The 21436-nt window shown below is 52.6% G+C and overlaps 1 protein-coding gene across 3 annotated transcripts in view; it reads left to right on the forward strand.

The window, feature by feature from the left end:
• Positions 1 to 7801: 7801 nt before the first annotated feature.
• plcxd1 (phosphatidylinositol specific phospholipase C X domain containing 1) overlaps positions 7802 to 21436 on the forward strand; it is a 46274-nt gene continuing 32639 nt past the window's right edge. For 2 of the 3 annotated variants that reach the window (XM_072477279.1, XM_072477280.1), the window contains exons 1-2: positions 7802 to 7960; positions 21129 to 21323. The gene's annotated coding sequence lies outside the window, so the exon portion shown is untranslated. The remainder of the gene's footprint in view (positions 7961 to 21128; positions 21324 to 21436) is intronic. The other variant, XM_072477281.1, reaches the window with a different exon arrangement.

Below are 21436 nucleotides of genomic sequence, written 5' to 3' on the forward strand. Positions count from 1 at the left end.
TGCTTCCGTAGGTACAATGTGAAGGAGAAGGTCCTGAGCTGGGCCGAGCAGAAGCGGGTGGTGCAGTGGGCTGGAGCTGGTATACGTGTATACCAGGACTTTACGGTGGAGCTGGCGAGGAGGCGGGCTGCCTTCAACCGGGTGAAGAGGGCACTGTACATTAGCAAGGTGCAGTGCAGCATTGTATATCCAACGAAGCTGAGGGTGACTTACAAGCTCAGGGACTTTTATTTTGGAACGGCGGAAGCAGCTGACGAGTTTGCGAAGGCAGAAGGACTGTGGCAGAACTGAGAAATTGAGAAATGGCCATGTGCCGATGTAACCTCATGACTGACTGCATTTTCTTCTTTTTTTTTTGTTTCATTGCGTGCGGGTGTATGGGCTAAAGGAGCCAATGTTGTATATATTTGGATAAGGGAAGTGATGGGACTTTCACTCGAAATGAGGGCTCTTTGGGGTGTAGGTGGATATGCGGGGTTTGTGTGCTAAAAGGGGATTTCTGGGCTTTCCTAGGGCCGGGCAAGGGGGAAAGGGACCCGGGCGGGGGCCTCCACGCTGGCCGGTTTAAGCCGGCCAGTGAACGGGAGTGAGGTAGGGGGAGGGGCTGCAGCCATCGGAGGCTAGCAGAACAGGGTCCGACTGGTCTAGCCGGGGTGGAAAGTTGGGGGGGGAAGAAACCGAGGTTGGGGGGGAGGAGTTTTACAAGAGGCAGTGAACGGGAGGAGCTGGAGACTGGGGGGGGGGGGGTACAACTCTTGGGTATCATGTACGGTACTCTTTCAGAGGTTGGATGGCGTTGAGTATATTTTGAAGGAAAATGTGAAAATGAGAATAAAAACATTTTTTTAAAAAAGTACCTGGATCTTCATCTTAAGTGCTCTAAGGTCCAGGGCTATGGACCGGGTGCAAGAAGATGGGATTGGAAAGGGCACCTGGGTGTCCTCGGGCTGGCATGGACAAGATGGGCCGAATGGCCTCCTCTGCTGTAACATTTCTATGGTTTCTATAGTTTTAATGCAGTCACACACTGAAACTAAAAGGTGTGAGTGCCCTCTCCATGAGATTGTCTCACCTAATGGCACCGGGAAGGATTTGAAAAGGGGCTTTACTGGCATTTTGGAGTTCCTGGGCTCTTTCTAAATTCAATAGAAAATCATTTAAATTTTATGAAAAAAAAGAGTGCATTGAATGTTAGAAATGACTATGAAGGAAACAATATGTTACAAGATTCAAAATCTGCAGCGACTGAACTCTCTACAGTCAGTAAAAACTGGCCAATAGACGGCACATCCCAAGAATAAGCAATGTCTATTCTTGTGGTCTGAAGTTGCAAGTGTGTCTTAAATGCAGTCTCACTCAGTCTTTCACTGGGCTTCGAAATGTGGTGCTATATGTCTCTTCCTTTGACAGTCTAGGCTTTTCGCTACATTTAACCATTCATACTGTAACTAATTTACTTCTCTTTTAGACATTGGTGGTTTTTGATACCATGATTATAATAATAAGTTCTAAACTCTGTTCAGCCCTCTCTCTGTGTTTTTATTAATGTTGCTGTTGTTGGATAGGCCAGTAGTGAGCTATCAGTTACATAGCTGATACTCAGCCCTGTGCCCTTCCAGCGCAAATATTTAACATTTAAATATGCGCAGAGGAAACCCAGCTGCTGTTGGTAATCTGAAGTATTTCCTGCTGATGGTAAACCCATGCCACCCAGCCGCTGGATATGATTATAAACCTGGGTTCCCACTGCTCATATTTGAGCTGGGAGTGCTCAGAGATGAGTGTTAGCCGTGATCCAGTTGCACACTTCGCTCCGTGTCAGAAGGCTGTGGATTCAAGCCGCCAGAGACGGGAACACTTTACCAGTGCAACGCTGAGAAAGTGCTGCACGGTCACCGGTGCCATCATCGTACGAGGCCAAACCGAGGAACCCCGTCTGCCCGCTTGGGTGGGTGTAAAAGATGGGGCAGCACAGTGGTTAGCCCAGTTGCTTCACAGCTCCAGGGTCCCAGGTTCAATTCCCGGCTTGGGTCACTGTCTGTGTGGAGTTTGTACGTTCTCCCCGTGTCTGCGTGGGTTTCCTCCGGGTGCTCCGGAGTTCTCTCCCACAGTCCAAAGATGTGCAAGTTAGGTGGATTGGCCATGATAAATTGCCCTTTGTGCCAAAAAGGTGAGGTGGGGTTACGGGGATAATGTGGGCTTGGGTAGGATGCTCTATCCAAGGGTCGGTGCAGACTTAATGGGCCGAATGGCCTCCTTCTGCACTGCAAATTCTATGATACCCGTGGTGTTATTCAAAAAAAGAGCGAGTGTTCTGGCCAATATGTGTCCATCAATGGGAATCCACTAAAACAGATTAAAGCAAATTACTACGGATGCTGGAATCTGAAACAAAATCAGAAAATACTGGATGATATCAGCAGGTCTGACAGCACCTGTGGAGAGAGAAGGAAGCTAACGTTTCGAGTCTGGATGACTCTTTGTCAAAGCTTTCACTAAAACAGATTATCCGTTGTCACATTGTTGTGTGTGGAGCCTTGTGTGCAAATTGGCCGCAACAGTGACTGTGTTTCAAAAACACTCCATTGATGTAAAATATTCTGGGACATCCTGGGGTCATGAAAGGCGGTCCATAAATACAAGTCCTTTGTTGCTTGATTTCCTAGTGGCTACCAGCCCAATAACAGGATGTCAGTCCAGCGAGAATAACTCTGTGAGTGATTCGTGTCCGCATGTGTATGTTCATAAGAAGCTTCATTCCAGTGAACCATTTAATCTTCCAAAAGGTTTGCCCATGTCAGGGAACAGCTCAAGCCTTGGAATTACCAGCTCTTTCCCTTCGGTCTGCTGTTCCGAACCCAGAGAACACTTTTCCTTAAAGGTGATCCCACACTCTGGTATAATATATCCGCGGCCTGTACATATTTCCCCGGCTAATGTTGGCTCTGGAAATTGATCTAGAAATTAGGGTGCATATTTTTCATGGTAACAAAGTGGGGTTTCTTTTTGCAACTCAGTTGCAGGGAATGATGAAATTGAGTTCTTTCTGCCCTCAGTCTGGTCTCAGTCAAAGGCTGAGTCGGATTTATAGGTATTCCTTTATTTTATTTCAACCCGCTTGCAAGCCTCACTCACCCTGACAAAGATCAGAGACAGTAGCCTCCGTCTTCTCCAGAGTGAGTGAACAAAGAGAGACAAAGCATGTGTTCTCATATACATTCATGTAGCATCAAGTTTCACATACACACGGCCAAATAAGGTAACGGTAACAAATGCAAGATTCTCATAGGTCTTTCTCACACATTTCTTGACCTGGCCATAAAAGTTGACGCTGGGGCCCCTTTCACCCAGCATCCTCTGCACAAAGAATCGGTCCTAATGGCTGCCCATCGTGCCTTTCTGTTCATTTCCTCAGGAATGCAGTCGATCCTGTGCGGAATGGACTAGCTTTCCCCAGCAGAGGTTTGGATCCTTTTATTAAACCCTGAGAGGAACTCAGGCTCGATCTCAGTTTCCCTGCCTGAGAGGCAAAGGCAAAAGGATGGAAACCCTCAGAAGGAAACAGCTCGGCGAAAAGGAAATTGCTGCCGACAAGAGGGTTGGTCGATATGTCCCCGTAGCCCGTCCTTTCAAGATCGACATGGATACGGTTCTCCTCTGAGGCAAATATTGTGAAGACATTGTAAGACTTTACTCCACTGTCGGCCACGACCAGCATCATAAGCAGTAGGATACCAGCCACAACCTTTTTATTGAAATTATCATTTTAATATTCAGTCCAGATGTGTTATTTAGTGTATTAGAGAATAAAACGTGTAAGAGACAAGCAGTGCAGGAACTCTCTGGGACGCCGGCATCTCAACAGATCCCTCAGCTTGTCCCAACTTCGCAATTGGCCTGTCATGCCAACAGGAATTAACATAGTGTGGCGAATGTCTAGCTTTTTAAAATAATATAATCTTTATTAGTGTCACAAGTAGGCTTACATTAACACTGCAATGAAGTTACTGTGAAAAGCCCCTAGTCGCCATACTCTGGCGCCTGTTCGGGTACACAGAGGGAGAATTCAGAATGTCCAATTCACCTAACAAGCACATCTTTCAGGACTTGTGGGAGAAAACCGGAGCACCCGGGGAAAACTCACGCAGACACGGGGAGAACAGGCAGACTAGGCACAGACAGTGACCCAAGCAGGAATCGAACCTGGGACCCTGGCGCTGTGAAGCAACAGTGCTAACCACTGTGCTACCGTGCTGATGCGCTAAGCGTCAAGAACCACAAAGACATGTGAGACTTTAACTCAGGCTTTAATATACTACATGGGAGGCTTACCCGACACAGACGACCCCAGACAGAATGGGGGCTGTCCCAGAAGAGGTTCTTATACTGACTCCCGGGGGAGTGGCTAAGGCGGAGCTCTCCGTGGCCAGGTCGGGTTACCTACCAGTGACCGAACCTCTGCAGAGTTACAGTACAATACACAGTATTACAGGGCCACGTTACGCACAACTATTATATACTATGTACAATGGTAGGGAGGTACAGTGGTGTATCACCACATTCACCCCTTGTTTAGAAGGAAGTCCGGGGTGAAAATTTGCAGCAGTGAACAGAGTCCATCAGGAGGTTCCGTGTCGTCAAAGGTCGAGACGAACGATGGGTTTGGTCGATCTCTTTGAACGTCGGAGCTGCGGCGCTGAGGTAGTGTCCGGCGGTATCCGTGCGGTCGGTGGTGCTGGTTCGCGAGGCGGCATGACTTCCCCCACCGCTTCGGCTGGCTCGAGGCGAAACTGCGGGATGACAGCGGCTGGCACGGAGTAGTAACAGGCCGAGGGATCGACGGGAGCAGAGAGGGAGTGGGGTGGAGGTTGCGGGGCGAGGGCGGCAGGGGCCCCAGAGGGGGCCAGGTCCTTGATGGAGACGGTCTCCTCACGCCCGTCGGGGTACGCTACGTACGCGTACTGTGGGTTGGCGTGGAGGAGATGGACTCTCTCCACCAGGGGCTCCGCCTTAGAGGTCCGCACGTGCTTGCGGAGCAGGACGTCTCCCGGGGACAGGAGCCAGGATGGAAGCGATGTCACGGATGCCGATCTCCTGGAGAAGAGAAACATCCGTTCATGAGGGGTAGCATTCGTTGCAGTACACAAAAGAGACCGGATGGAGTGGAGTGCGGACGGGAGGGCCTCCTGCCAACGGGAGACTGGTAGGCCTTTGGACTTGAGGGCTAGCAGCACGGCCTTCCAAACAGTCGCGTTCTCCCTCTCCACCTGTCCGTTCCCCCGGGGGTTGTAGCTGGTCGTCCTGCTCGAGGCAACGCCCCTGGCGAGCAGGTACCGACGCAGCTCCTCGCTCATGAAGGAGGAGCCCCGGTCACTGTGAACGTAATTGGGATAACCGAACAGCATGAAGAGGTCGTGCAACGCTTTGATGACGGTGGCGGAGGTCGTGTCGGGGCAGGGAATGGCGAAGGGGAACCGCGAGTACTCGTCGATGACGTTGAGGAAGTACGTGTTGCGGTTGTGGGTGGGGAGGGGCCCTTTGAAGTCAATGCTGAGACGTTCAAAGGGGCGGGTGGCCTTGATTAGGTGCGCCTTGTCTGGCTTGTAGAATTGCGGCTTTCACTCCGCACAGACTTGGCAGTCCCTAGTCATGGCCTTGACCTCCTCGACTGAGAAGGGTAGGTTGTGGCCCTTGATGTAGTGGTAGAGCCGCCTGACGCCCGGGTGACAGAGGTCATTATATAGTGCCCGCAGCCGGTCATCCTGTGCGTTGGCACAAGTACTACGGGACAGGGCATCAGGAGGATCATTGAGCTTACCTGGCCGGTATAACATAGTATAATTGTAGGTGGAGAGTTCGATCCTCCACCGTAATATCTTATCATTTTTGATTTTACCTCGTTGTTTGTTGTCGAACATGAACGCAACTGATCGTTGGTCAGTAACGAGGGTAAATGGTTTTCCGGCCAGGTAGTGCCTCCAGTGCCGGATGGCTTCCACTATGGCTTGTGCCTCCTTCTCAACAGAGGAGTGGCTGATCTCGGGGCCTTGGAGTGTGCGGGAAAAGAAGGCGATGGGCCTGCCCGCCTGGTTGAGGGTGGCACCCAGGGCAAAGTCGGAGGCATCGCTCTCGACTTGGAATGGTGCAGACTCGTCTACCGCATGCATGGCGGCTCTGGCGATAGTAGTTTTTAGGAGGTGGAAGGCCTGGCAGGCCTCGGGCGGGAGGGGGAATGAGGGGGAACGGAGGAGGGGTCGGGCCTTGTCAGCGTACTCGGGCACCCACTGGGCATAGTAGGCAAAGAGTCCGAGGCATCGCCTCAGTTCTTTGGGGCAGGTGGGAATAGGGAGTTCGAAAAGGGGGCGCAGACGGTCGGGATCGGGGCCGAGGACACCGTTCTCCACCACGTAGCCGAGTATGGCGAGGCGGGTGGTGCCGAAAACACATTTTGCCTCGTTGTACGTGAGGTTGAGGCGTTTGGCAGTTTGGAGGAATTTTGTGAGGTTGACGTCATGGTCCTGCTGGTTGTGGCCGCAGATGGTGACGTTGTCTAGATACGGGAAGGTAGCCCGCAGTCTGTTCTGGTCCACCATTCGGTCCATCTGCCGTTGGAAGACCGAGACTCCATTGGTGACGCCAAAGGGTACCCTAAGGAAGTGGTAGAGGCGGCCGTCCGCCTCGAAGGCCGTGAAGTTACGGTCCTCCGGGCGGATAGGGAGCTGGTGGTAGGCGGATTTCAAGTCTATGGTGGAGAACACCCGGTACTGTGCAATCTGGTTGACCATGTCAGATATGCGGGGCAGGGGATACGCATCAAGCAGCGTGTACCGGTTGATGGTCTGACTGTAGTCAATGACCATGCGGTGTTTCTCACCAGACTTGACTACCACCACTTGGGCTCGCCAGGGGCTGGTGCTGGGAGCAATGATATTTTCCGAGAGAAGGCGCTTAATCTCCGCTCGAATGAATTGGCGGTCTCCGAAACTGTAACGCCGACTTTTAGTAGCCACGGGCTTGCAGTCGGGGGTGAGATTAGCAAACAGTGAAGGGGGGTGGATCCTGAGCGTGGAGAGACTACAGGTGGGATCCGGGGAGGAATCAGGGAAGAACTGGGGGTTGGAGACCGAGAGGGGGGGGGGGGGGGGGGAGGGGGCCGTTAAAATGCAAGGTGAGGCTGCGCAGGTGGCATTGGAAGTCCAGGCCGAGGAGCGCGGGGGCGCAGAGGTGAGGGAGGACCATGAATTTGAAATCCTGGAACACCGCGCCGTTCACTGAGAGGGTGACGACGCAGTAGCCCGAAACCTCGGCCGATTGGGAGTTGGAGGCCATGAAAATATGCCTGCGCGTGGGTAGTACCTTGAGGGAGCAGTGGCGCACGGTGTCCGGGTGGAGGAAGCTCTCCGTGCTGCCGCTGTCGAAGAGGCAGGTGACAGTGAAACAGTTTACCTGAACCTCCATGGTGGATCTGGCGAGCTGATGCGGTCGGTCCTGGTCGAGGACGATGTATGCGATGGTGGAGCTGTTGGAGAAGGGTGCCAGATCCGAGGAGCAGCCTGTGAGAGAAGGTGGCAGCGCCCAGGCGTCGTAGGCTGCTGCTGGAGGCCAGGTTGCTGTTGGTGGCTGCATCTCCTTTGTTTGCAGCATTTCGGGCCAGTGCGCAGGACCGGAAGTGACGATCGGCAACGGACCGGAAGCGAAGATCGGCGAACCGGAAGTGACGATCGGTGAACCGGAAGTGGCGATCGGCGGACCGGAAGTGACGATCGGCGAACCGGGAGTGAAGTGAGCCGGGCCGGGGATGATCAAAGATGGCGGCGCCCTTGCATCGCACATGTTGAACAGCGAGCCGGGAACGGAGGACGGCAGCACCCCGGAGTAGCAGACCGCGGCGTTGGACCCCGAGGCAGCAGTGGAGCGGCAGACGTTTGCAAAGTGGCCTTTCTTGCCACAGGCTGAACAGGTAGCATCTCTAGCAGGGCAGCGTTTCCTGGGGTGTTTTGCCTGGCCACAAAAGTAACACTGGGGCCCAGGCATTTTTACTGCTGGAGTGGCTGGGTGGGCCCTGACTTGCAGTGGTTGTTGCTGGGAGTTAGCGGCCACGTAGGGAGCGTGGACAGGAGCATAGGAAGTTCGTGCAGGCGTGTAGGACGCATTATTGTCGTAGGCTGCCTGTTGGGCCTCTGCCATAGTGACTGCCGTGTCCAGAGTCAGGGTAGTTTGTGTCAGAAGGAGTTGGCGAATCGGGACGGAAGCAATGCCAGCTACAAAGGCATCAAGCGCCAGGGCCTCAGTGTTCTGCTCAGCGGAGACTGCTGGCGCGTTGCAGGTGAGCGCGAGGGCACGGAGGTCCCGAACAAACACGGATAGGGGTTCACCCGGCTGCTGGTGCCGGGAGGCGAGGCGGTGGCGGGCGTAAATAGAATTAACAGTTCGTGCATACCGGCTTTTGAACTTCACGATGGCATCGGCATAGGTCGTTGTTCCCGTGATGAGGTCGAAAAGCCCGTAGTCGAGCCGTGAGCACAGGAGATTGAGTCGGTCGGCGTCCGTTTTGGCGAAGGCGGAGGATGCTTCCAGGTAGGCCTCGAAACACCGGAGCCAGCAGTTGAAAAGGTGGTCCGCGCGTGGAGCGTGGGGGTCGAGCGAGAGCTTGTCAGGTTTCAGAGCAGCCTCCATTATAACTGTAGTATATTAAATTGATGCGCTAAGCGTCAAGAACCACAAAGACATGTGAGACTTTAACTCAGGCTTTAATATACTACATGGGAGGCTTACCCGACACAGACGACCCCAGACAGAATGGGGGCTGTCCCAGAAGAGGTTCTTATACTGACTCCCGGGGGAGTGGCTAAGGCGGAGCTCTCCGTGACCAGGTCGGGTTACCTACCAGTGACCGAACCTCTGCAGAGTTACAGTACAATACACAGTATTACAGGGCCACGTTACGCACAACTATTATATACTATGTACAATGGTAGGGAGGTACAGTGGTGTATCACCACACGTGCCGCCCATATTAGGTGGGTATTATACATCATTACAAATCAATTTTGACATTTAGTTCGTGAAAGTCTAGTTGCACGTTGGGGGCTTTTGGGACTTCCGGTTGCGGCTATGCTGAGCTAAGTCGCACGTTCGGCAGCTCCCGCCAAAAACGGACTTCTGGGTTCTTTTGAGGGGCCTCAACGGCAATTGTTCGACGGTTCCCAGCGTGGGAAGGTGACAGTACGGTTCCCCCGGCACTGTATTGATTGGACCAGGAGTGGAACGGACAAGAAAGTGATTTTAGTGCAGCGAAAAGTGCGAGGGAGGAGAAGCAAGGTGGCGGCGGGTGGAGACCAAGCAGCGTGGGCGCTATGGTCGCAGGAGCAGCAGGAGTTCCTCAAGCGCTGCTTTGTGGACCTGAAGGCAGAGCTGCTGGAGCCGATGAAGGCGTCGATCGATAAGCTGGTGGAGACCCAGAAGGCCCAAGGGGCGGCGATCCGGGAGGTGCGGCAAAAAGCCTCGGAGAACGAGGATGAGATCTTGGGCCTGGTGGTGAAGGTGGAGGCGCACGAGGCGCTGCACAAGAAGTGGCAGGACAAATTTGAGGATATGGAGAATCGGTCGAGGGGGCAGAATCTCCGGATTCTGGGTCTCCCGGAGGGAGTGGAGGGGTCTGATGCCGGGGCATATGGGGTCACGATGCTTGACGCGCTGATGGGCGCGGGAGCTTTCCCGAGGCCCCTGGAACTGGACGGGGCTCATCGAGTCCTGGCGAGGAGGCCCAAGGTCACCACTTTGTGGACAGGAGTGTGTCCTGAGATGGGCCAAAAAAGAACGGAGCAGCAGGTGGGAGAACACAGAGATCCGAATATACCAGGACTAGAGCGCGGAGGTGGCCAAGAAAGAGGGCCGGCTTCAACCGGGCTAAGGCGGTGCTACTTTGGAAGGGGGTGAAGTTCTGGACGGTGCAATCAGCGCGATTGTGGGTCACATTTCAGGATCGGCACCACTACTTTGAGACGCCGGAGGAGGCGTGGACCTTTATCCAAACTGAAAAGTTGGACTCGAACTGAGGGTTTGATGGGAGGGGGTGCCTAGGGGGGTTACTGTGTTTTGGGGGATGTTCTGTTCTGTTTTCTTTGGTGCTGGGTGGGGTTGGGCGAAATGGTTCAATGTGGGGGCTGTGTGATGTGGGCGTCAGTGTTGGAAGGACAGGGCCCCGCGGGAGTGGGGGGGGGGGGGGGGTTGGAGGCTCGGGGATGGGGAATGGAGACAAGGCCGCAAAAAGGGAGCTGCGCCAGAGGGGGTGGGGCCTGCTTGGATGGAAAGCACGGGCTTCTCCCCGCGCTAGGGAAGGAAGGGTCGGGGCCGGTGGGGGGGGGGGGGGGGGGGGTGGTGCTGGAGAGGAGCACACACTGATTGCCAGGGGGAGGTGGAGGGATTCTCACACTGAGGGGTCGATGGAGTGGCGGGAGAGCTGGGGTCAGCAGGAGTCAGCTGACTTACGGGAGTGCCATGGGGGGAGCAAAACGGCTAGAGGAGGATCTAGCTGGGGGAGGAGGGGGGGAACTGGGTTGCTGCTGCATTGGCCAAAAGGGAGCTGGAAGTAGGAGAGGTAGTCTGGGTGGGGGTCCGCCACCTGGGGGATTGGAGGGTGCGGGAGGCGCGGGCATGTGGATGGCCTAAAAAGGGAGATGGCTAGTTGGCAGGTTGGGGGGGGGGGAAAGAGAGGGTGGGGGAAGAAGAAGGGGGGGGGAAGAAGGGGGGGGGGAGAGGAATAGAGGGGTGGGGAAACGGGTGTCGTTTGAGGCGCTGAACATTGTGGCAGATAATGGATGTCGGTACGTGATGGTGAGTGGTAGGTTGCAGGGGGTGCGGGTGGTATTGGTGAACATATATGCCCCAAATTGGGATGATGCCGGATTTATGAAGCACATGTTGGGTCGGATTCCGGATTTGGAGGCAGGGAGCCTGATAATGGGGAGGGGACTTCAACACGGTGCTGGACCCAGCACTGGACCGTTCTAGGTCCAGGACGGGTAAGAGGCCGGCTGCGGCCAAGGTGCTCAGGGGGTTTATGGACCAGATGGGGGAAGTGGATCCCTGGAGGTTTGCCAGGCCGGTGGCCACGGATTTTCCTTTTTTTCCCCAAGTCCATAAAGCCTACTCCCGTGAATAGGGCGCTAATCCCAAGAGTGGATGGCACATAATATTCGGCCATAGCCATTTCAGATAATTCCCCGCATTGGGTGGAGCTAGAGCTGGGGGAGGAGAGGGACCAGTGCCCGCTGTGGCACCTCGATGTGGGACTGTTGGCGGATGAGGTGGTGTGCGGGCGGATTCGGGGGTGTATCGAAAGATACTTAGTGGCCAACGACAACGGGGAAGTGCAGGTGGGGGTAGTCTGGGAGGCGTTGAAGGTGGTGGTCAGGGGGGGAAAGTTAATCTCCATTAGGGCCCACAGGGAGAAGAGAGAGGGAGAGACTGGTGGGGGATATATTAAGGGTGGACAAGAGCTATGCAGAGGCCCCGAGGAGGGACTACTTAGGGAGCGACGGAACCGCCAGACGGAATTCGACTTGCTGACTACTGGGAAAGCAGAGGCGCAGTGGAGGAAAGCGCAGGGGCCGGGTATGAGTATGCGGAGAAGGTGAGTCCGATGCTGGCACATCAGCTTCGGAAGCGGGAGGCAGCGAGGGAGATTGGTGGAGTTAGGGATAAAGGGGGGAACACGGTGCGGAGAGCGGTGGGAATAAACGAGGCATTCAGGGACATCTATGAGGAGCTGTATAGGTCTGAGCCCCCGACGGGGAGGGGGGGATGCGCCAATTTCTAGATCGGCTGAGGTTCCCGAGGGTGGAGAGGAGCAGGTGGTCGGGCTGGGGGCACCGATTGGGCTGGAGGAGCTGGTTAAGGGACTAGGGAGAATGCAGGCAGGGAAGGCCCCGGGGCCGGATGGGTTTCCGGTAGAATTTTATAGGAAGTACGTGGACCTGCTGGGCCCGCTGCTAGTGACGACTTTCAATGAGGCGAGGGGGGGGGGGGGGGTGGCGGGACCTTGCCCCCAACAATGTCCAGGGCGCTGATCTTGAAGCGGGACAAGGACCCATTACAGTGTGGATCGTACAGGCCGATCTCGCTCCTCAATGTCGACGCGAAGTTGCTGGCGAAGGTTCTGGCTACGAGAATTGAGGACTGTGTCGTGGGGGTGATTCATGAGGACCAGGCGGGATTTGTAAAGGGCAGGCAGCTAAACACTAATGTGCGGAGGCTCCTTAATGTAATTATGGTGCCTTCAGTTGAGGGGGAAGCGGAGGTAGTGGCATCTATGGACGTGGAGAAGGCCTTCGATAGGGTAGAGTGGGAGTATCTTTGGGAGGTGCTGCGGAGGTTTGGGTTCGGGGAGGGGTTCATCAGTTGGGTTAGGCTACTATATAAAGCCCGGTGGCGAGTGTGACTACGAACCGGCAGAGGTCGGAGTACTTTCGGCTGTACCGGGGGATGAGGCAGGGGTGTCCCCTGTCCCCCTTGTTGTTCGCATTGGCAATTGAGCCGCTGGCCATGTCATTGAGGGAGTCCAGGAACTGGAGGGGACTGGTTCGGGGGGAGAGGAACACCGAGTGTCGCTATATGCTGATGACCTGTTGCTGTACGTTGCGGACCCAGTGGAGGGGATGGCGGAGGTCATGCGGATCCTTACGGAGTTTGGGGACTTTTTGGGGTATAAACTTAACGTGGGGAAGAGTGAGCTCTTTGTGGTGCACCCAGGAGACCAGGGAAGGGGGATAGACGAGCTTCTGCTGAAGAGGGCGGAAAGGAGCTTTCGGTACCTGGGGATCCAAGTAGCTAGTAGTTGGGGTGCCCTGCACAAGCTCAATTTGTCACGGTTGGTGGAGGAGATGGAGGAGGATTTTAAAAGATGGGATATGTTTCCACGCTCACTGGCGGGTAGGGTGCAGTCGGTTAAAATGACGGTCCTTCCGAGGTTTCTCTTTGTATTTCAGTGCCTTCCCATTCTGATCCCTAAGGCCTTTTTTAAACGGGTAAGCAGGAGCATCATGGGATTTGTGTGGGCGAATAAGACCCCGAAGGTAAAAGGGGTTTTCCTGGAGCGTAGCAGAGACAGAGGAGGGCTGGCGTTGCCGAATCTATGTGGTTACTACTGGGCAGCCAATGTGGCGATGATCCGTAAGTGGTTAATGGAAGGGGAGGGGATGGCGTGGAAGAGGCTAGAGATGGTGTCCTGTGTGGGCACGAGTCTGAGGGCGCTGGTGACGGCACCGTTGCCGCTCCTGCCGACAAGGTACACTGTGTGTCCGGTGGTGGCGGCGACTCTGAAGATTTGGGGGCAGTGGAGGTGTCATAAGGGTGAGGTGGGGGCCTCGGTTTGGTCCCCGATTCGAGAGAATCATCGGTTTGTCCCGGGAAGGATGGATGGGGGGTCTCTGAGCTGGCATCGGGCAGGAATTAAAAAGAATGGAGGAACCTGTTCATTGATGGGACGTTTGCGAGCCTAGGGACGCTGGAGGAGAATTTTGGGCTAGCCCCGGGAAACGCTTTTAGGTATATGCAGGTGAGGGCTTTTGTGAAACGGCAGGCGAGGGAATTCCCGCTGCTTCCAGCACGCAGGATTCAGGAGAGGGTGATCTCAGGGGTACGGGTTGGAGAAGTCAAGGTCTCGGTGATTTATCAGGAGCTGCAAGAAGAGGAGGAGACCTTGGTGGAGGAGCTAAAGGGCAATTGGGAGGAGGAGCTTGGGGAGGAGATAAATGAGGGTCTGTGGGCTGATGTCCTGAGTAGGGTTAATTCTTCCTCCTCTTGCGCCAGGCTCAGCCTGATACAGTTTAAAGTTGTTCACAGAGCGCATATGACAGGGGCGAGGTTGAGTAGGTTCTTTGGGGTAGAGGACAGATGTGTGAGGTGCTCGGGGAGCCCAGGAAATCACACCAATATGTTCTGGATGTGCCCGGCGTTGGAGGGGTTTTGCGAGGACTATGTCCAAGGCGGTGAATGCCCGGGTCATGCCGAGCTGAGGGGTAGCACTATTTGGGGTATCTGACGAGCCGGAGTGCAGGAGGCGAAAGAGGCCGGTATTCTGGCTTTTGCGTCCCTGGTAACCCGGCGGAGGATTTTGTTACTGTGGAAGGATGTGAAGCCCCCCAGCGTGGAAGCCTGGATTAATGACTTGGCAGGATCCATCAAGATGGAGAGGATAAAGTTTGCCTTGCGAGGGTCTGTGCAGCGGTTCTTCAGGCGGTGGCAACCGTTCCTAGACTTTCTCGCGGAGCGTTAGGAGGAGGTCAGCAGCAGCAGCAGCCTGGGGCGGGGCGGGGGGTGGGGGGGGGGGGCTTTTTTCTTTTGGGGTGACGTTTGGGGGGGGGGGCTTTTTTCTTTTGGGGTGACGTTTGGGTTAGGGTGGGGTGTTTCCCTATTTGTGTTTTTATTATATGAGGGGTTATTGTAGTTTGGGGAAATTCTATGTATAATTCTTGCGGGTTGTGTTCTTATGTTCTTGTATCTCTTTTCTGTAGGGGCGAGGGTTTGTTGAAAATCTGTTGAAAATTTGAAAAAAGATATTTTTTAAAAAATATTTGGGGCTTTACAGACGGGTGTGGGGACAGATGTCCTGGCCTTCGCCTTGCTGATTGCCCGGAGTCGAGTACTGCTGGGGTGGAGGTCATCGACTCCACCCACTACCTCGGTGTGGCTGGTGGATCTGATGAAGTTCTTATACCCCGAGGTGGTTAAGTACACCGTGAGGGCTGGGGCAGCATGGTGGCGCAGTGGTTAGCACTGCTGCCTCATGGCGCCGAGGTCCCAGGTTCGATCCCGGCTCTGGGTCACTGTCTGTGTGGAGTTTGAACATTCACCCCGTGTTTGTGTGGGCTTCGCCCCCACAACTCAAACAGGGTAGGTGGGTTGGCCACACTAAATTGCCCCTTGATTGAAAAAATGAATTGGGTACTCTAAATTTTAAAAAAAGTTAATGAAAATATTTTAAAAAATATTTGGGGCATAATATATTTTGAAATTACGATACATAATAGGTAAGGAAAAGTCACAATAATACTCCCAGATGACCATAGGCTGCTTTCTCCTTTGAAGGGGGAGAGCTGATTGGTGGTGGTTTAACCTGTGGATCACCATACCTCAGGCAAGGGGTGAGGTTGAAAAGGTGGGGCCTTCATGAATAACCATAGCTGCTCCAGGAATGTGAACCCCGCTGCTGGCCTTGCTCTGAATCGCGAACCAGCTGTCTAGCCAAGTGAGCTAAACATGTAATGCATAGTTTGCAGGCTTAGCATTTTTAGGTGCTTATCATCTTTTCAGCCTTTGCCTCTGTGCCACAGGTTTTATTTATTTACAAAAAATAAATTTAAAGCACCCAATTCTTTTTTTTTTTTCCCCAATTAAGGGAAATTTAGCATGGCCAATCCACCTATCCTGCACATCTTTGGGTTCGGGGGGGGGGGGGGGGGGGGGGGGAACACCCACGGGGAGAATGTGCAAACTTCACACAGACAGTGACCGGGGTCGGGATTGAACCCGGGTTCTCGGCAACGTGAGGCAGCAGTCTAACCACTGCACCACCGAGGTTTTATTTATAATACACTGGGCGCTTGGTCAAATGTTCATCCTGTTCACAGCTAGGCATAGACCTTTTCATCCACTGCTTTACACATTTCAAAACTGTTGTTTGTATATAGAGACAAGATTCTCCTATCTCTCACAGTTGCTGTCCAACCATAGTGAAAAGAATGCAAGGAGCAGGATTCACCACCTGAATCCAAATCAACACAGCAAAGGAGGAGAAATAAGGGAGACCTGGTACTGCCAAACCTGCAGTATTGCCACTGGGCAGCAACAGCGGAAAGAGTGAGGGGATGGGTGCATGAACCCAACTCGGAGTGGGTACAGATGGAGGAGGCCTCCTGCAGGGGAACGACCCTCCGGGCCCTGGCCACGGCAGCACTCCCATCTCCCTCAGCAAAATACACATCAGTGGTAATGGCCACACTGAAAACGTGGGGCCAACTAAGACAGCACTTCCGGCTGACCAAAATGTCCCCCATGGCCCCCATCTGTGGTAACCACAGATTCCTGCCAGCCATGCTAGACACAATGTTTTAAAAATAGAGACCAGGACGGGAGAAAGCTGACAGTTAGGGACTTCTACGTATGGCACAGACGAGCGATGCTGAACGAACTGACGGATGAATGGGAATTTCCAACAAGACAAGAAATGAGTCACTTACAACTAACACATATCCTCCGCAAAGAGACAATAGGATACCCCAGGGCCCCGGAGACTACACGACTAGAGGACCTGATGACCACGTACAGTAAGGAGGGGGGACTCTGTGGGAAAATATACGGACAGCTACTAGACAGAGCCCGAACACCACTGGGCGCGACCAGACGGAAATGGGAGGACGAACTGTGGACAAAAGTGGAGTGGGGACTCTGGAGCGAAGCACTGAGCAAGGCCAACTCCACCTCCTCCTGCGCAAGGCTCAGCCTCATGCAGTTCAAAGTGGTGCACAGAACGCACCTAACCAGAAACAGAATGAACAGATTCTTCCCGGAAGTGGAGGACAAATGTGAACGGTGCCAGAGAGACCCAGCCAACCACACCCCCGTGTTCTGGGCATGCCCCAAACTTGCTGGGTTTTGGCCTTCTCCGAGGCAATGTTCAAGGTTGTGGGGATGAGGGTGAAGCCATGCCCGATGGTGGCAATCTTTGGGGTATTGGCGCAGCCAGAGCTACACATGGGGAAGAGGGCCGACGCCCTCGCTTTTGCTTCCCTAATCGCACGCCGGAGAATCCTGCTCGGCTGGCGATCGGCAGCACCACCCACAGCTGCACACTGGCTTGTTTGACCTCGGAATTTCTCCACCTGGAGAAGATAAAATACACCATCCGAGGGTCGGAGGAAGGCTTCCTTACTGCATGGGGGCAATTTGTCAGCCTGTTCCAAAATCTGTTTGAGGCCAACAACAGCTGGTAGAAGGGGAACCGGAAGGGTCAGAGAGGAAAAAAAACAAAAGACAAGGAGGGACGCCAGGGACGCACAACCTAGGGGGGAGGAGGGGAAAAGGAGTCTGAGACGGACAAAGAGGGACAACACGGGGGAGGGGAGGGAGGAGGAGGAGGGGGCAACCCTCCCCACTCATCCACAAAGAAAAACACGGCTGAAGCCAACAAAGGGAGAAGAGAAGGGGGGAGCAAGGAAGCAAGGAGAAGGGGGAGCACCCCCCCCCCCCCCCCACCCGGATCGACCAGGGAGGATAGCAAGGGGGGTGGGCGGGGGGAGACAGGGAGGGGTTAGGGAAAGGGGGGCATGGGGGCGGGAGACACGGCAAACTAGACGGCAACAATCTGTAAATAAAGTAACGTAAGACAAGAGCCCTTTTTTGTTACACTGTACAATAAATAAACACGAACGTCAATGTACATAATGTCAAAGATGCCAATAAAAAGATTTTTTTAAAAAGGAAAAAAAAGAAAGGAATGCAGCAATAGTCAAACTTTTAAAACTCCGTAATACTTGCTTTATTACATTGCAAAAGAAAACATAAAGAGAGGGAGGGACAGTTAGTGTGGATGAAAAATTTAAAGTAACTTTATAACTCTTTCATTACCCTGCGTAGAATGCTGTGGCGTTGTGTAGTTTCATTACTGCCTTGTTGAGTATAGGTATTTAAAAAATGTTATATTTTGCTTCCCTCAGTTACTTCCTCACTGTATCGAGTTTAATCTAAGTAATTATCACAGTGAAATCAGACATTGTCATCATCAAAATAGTCAAACAGGAAATGTTTGGACACTTTCTTTAGCTACTGTATGAGGCACACATTTATGGTCTGTACATGCCCCAGTAAAACTATATGGTGGTGATGCTGAATTAATCCTATAGTTTGCACAACAACCACTTTCATTTCTGGTGGCTTTCCACACCCAAATGGCTGTTGTACAATCGCAGAGGGCAAGCATCCACCATCTCTTGAGCAGTGCTTGTTTTTCAGAGTGACATTTCCAAATTAGAATAAGTTTAATCCAAAGATGTGCAGGTTAGGTGAATTGGCCAATGATAAATTGCCCTTAATGTCCAAATTGACCTTGGTGTTGGGTGAAGGTGTTGAGTTTGGGTAGGGTGCTCTTTCCAAGAGCCGGTGCAGACTCAAAGGGCCGAATGGCCTCCTTCTGCACTGTAAATTCAATGATAATCTATGATTAATCTAGGACAAAGGTTCGGCACAACATCGTGGGCCGAAGGGCCTGTTCTGTGCTGTATTTTCTATGTTCTATGTTAAACCTTCCCTCTGAGGAGTGCGATTGGAGACTGAGTGGGGTCTGGTTTTTGGAATTCAGGCCACTGGCGGGGAGTCTCATCACCAGGCACTAATTTCGGGAGGCTGTGGGTCAGAGTGCCGACACTGGGAGCTGTGAGCAGCCCAGACACATCAGGAAGGTGGAAGTGGAAAACCAGTATTTCGGAACTGGCTGGCCCTCCTGGGAATTACATAGAATTTACAGAAGTGAAACAGTCTACTTGACCTCTATGTGACCATTTATGCTTCAGTACAGTTAGTCTCTAACAAACTTACTTCATCTAGCCTTATCAGCTCAATCCCCTGCTTGCTCCCTTATCTAACATCTCTCTAAAGTAGATTGTGCTTCTCCGTATGTATTTTCAGAGAACATTTTAAATTTAAAAAGTGAATAATTCTATCTGATACAGTGTGAAACCAATACTCAGGACTATTATTGAATTTCAATATTTTTTTATTTGGTGGGCATGGGGAGCAGCTGAGGATATTGGGGGTGGAGAGGAGCTGAGGTTATTGGGGGTGAGGAGGAGCTGAGGTTATTGGGGGTGAGGAGGAGATGAGGTTATTGGGGGTGAGGAGGAGCTGAGGTTATTAGGGGTGAGGAGTGGGGAATATTGGGAATGGGGAGGGGCTGAGGATATTATGGGGAGGAGCTGAGGATATTGGGAATGGGGAGGAGCTGAGGATATTGTGGGGAGGAGCTGAAGATATTGGGAATGGGGAGGGGCTGAGGATATTGTGGGGAGGAGCTGAGGATATTGGGAATGGGGAGGGGCTGAGGATATTGTGGGGAGGAGCTGGGGATATTGGGAATGGGGAGGGGCTGAGGATATTGGGAATGGGGAGGAGCTGAGGATATTGGGAATGGGGAGGAGGTGAGGATATTGAGGGAAGGAGCTGAGGATATTGGGGTGCAGCTCTGAATATTGGGGGGGGTATGATTCAATCGGTATGTGAAATGATTTTTTAAAAATTCAATTACGGGATGTGGGTGGCACTGGTTAGGCCAGCATTTATTGCCCATCCCAAGTCATTGAACGAGTACAGGGCAAAGAATGGGCAGCATGGTAGCACAAGTGGATAGCACTATGGCTTCACAGCGCCAGGGTTCAGGTTCAATTCCCCGCTGGGTCACTGTCTGTGTGGAGTCTGCACGTTCTCCCTGTGTCTGTGTGGGTTTCCTCCGGGTGCTCCGGTTTGCTCCCACAGTCCAAAGGTGTGCAAGTTAGGTGGATTGCCCATGATAAATTGCCTTTAGTGACCAAACAGGTTAGGAGGGGTTATTGGGTTACGGGGATAGGGTGGAAGTGAGGGATTAATTGGGTCGGTGCAGACTCGATGGGCCGAATGGCCTACTTCTGCACTATATGTTCTATGTTCTAATGAGGAGTGGGACCCGCTAAATTGGTCTTGAAAAGAACCAGCATGAGCTTGAAGGTTCAAATGGCCTTCTTCTGTGCTGTAGCCATTCTGAATATCCAGTCCATTAACAGACCCAGACTACAGGAACTATAAGGCCATAAGATGAAGGGGCAGAAATAGGCCATTGCCCACTGAGTCTGCTTTGCCATTCAATGAGACCACGGCTGATCTAATGGTGGTAGTCCTCAACTCCACTTTCCTGCCTTGTCCCCATAACCCTTGACTCACTTACTGATTAAAAATCCGTCTAACTCAGCCTTGAACATACTTACAACTCAAAGGGCAGCATGGTGGCGCAGTGGGTTAGCCCTGCTGCCTCATGGCGCCGAGGTCCCAGGTTCGATCCCGACTCTGGGTCACTGTCCGTGTGGAGTTTGCACATTCTCCCCGTGTTTACATGGGTTTCACCCTCACAACCCAAAGGTTTGCAGGGTAGGTGGATTGGCCATGCTAAATTGCCCCTTAATTGGAAAAAAATGAATTGGGTACTCTAAATTTATATTACAAAAAATACTTACGACTCAGCCTCTACAGCCCTCTGTGGTAAAGAATTCCACAGATTCACTACCCAACACATTCAAAAACAGCTTCTTCCCTGCTGTTACCAGACTCCTGAATGACCCTCTTCTGAACTGACTCTCCACGCATCTTCTCTACTGAGTAGTACTACAGTCCGTATGCTTCACCCGATGTCTATATCTATGTATTTACATTGTGTATTTATCGTACTTACATTGTGTATTTAGCCGATGTTTTTCATGTATGGAATGATCTGCCTGGACTGGACGCAGAACAATACTTTTCACTGTACCTCGGTACACGTGATAATGAATCCAAATCTAAATCTGAGAGAAGAAATTCCTCATCTCTGTTTTAAATTGGCGACCCCTTTATTCTGAGATTATGTCCTCTGGCTCTAGGCTCACCCACAAGGGGAAACAATCTCTTAGCATTTACCCTGTCAAGGCCCCAGAGAATCCTATGTCTCAATAAGGTTGCTTAGGGGCTGGTTTAGCACACAGGGCTAAATCGCTGGCTTTGAAAGCAGACCGAGGCAGGCCAGCAGCACGGTTCAATTCCCGTACCAGCCTCCCCGAACAGGCGCCGGAATGTGGCGACTAGGGGCTTTTCACAGTAACTTCATTGAAGCCTACTTGTGACACTGAGAAATTTTCATTTCATTTCATTCTCATTCTTCAAAACTCCAATGAGGGCAGGTCCAACCTACCCAAACCTCCCTTTGGAAGAAAATCCCTCCACACCCAGGGTCAGCCAAGTTAACTTCCTGCCCTGGACTGCCTCCAAAACTGGTTATGCAATTCGGATTATACTCAATTCCTTTGTGAGCTGCTCCTGTGTATTGAATGATAATGTAATTGTGCCCACAGCAGCCCAGGCCTTGGAACTGAGCTCCCTGCTCCTCTCTGGCCGTGGCACACTCAGAAAACTGGTGCCTTTGGAATGAGTAACAAGCAATTGAGAGGGAGATTTGCAACCCACTGTGGAAGTTATATCATTGAATCAAATAGGGCTGCAACACCTTTGGAGAATTTGGCAGCCTGTACCGTTTGTAACGTGTTGAGGTAAGATGCTATTTGAACTAAATCGTTTCAGAAAATCAGAGCAATTTGAGAAATAAACAGCGGCGGCCGGGGGGGGGGGGGGGGGGGGCGAGGGGTACAGAAGCTGAATTTCA

The sequence above is a fragment of the Scyliorhinus torazame genome, chromosome 15 (genome assembly GCF_047496885.1).
Source record: "Scyliorhinus torazame isolate Kashiwa2021f chromosome 15, sScyTor2.1, whole genome shotgun sequence".
NCBI classification, from domain to species: Eukaryota; Metazoa; Chordata; class Chondrichthyes; order Carcharhiniformes; family Scyliorhinidae; genus Scyliorhinus; species Scyliorhinus torazame.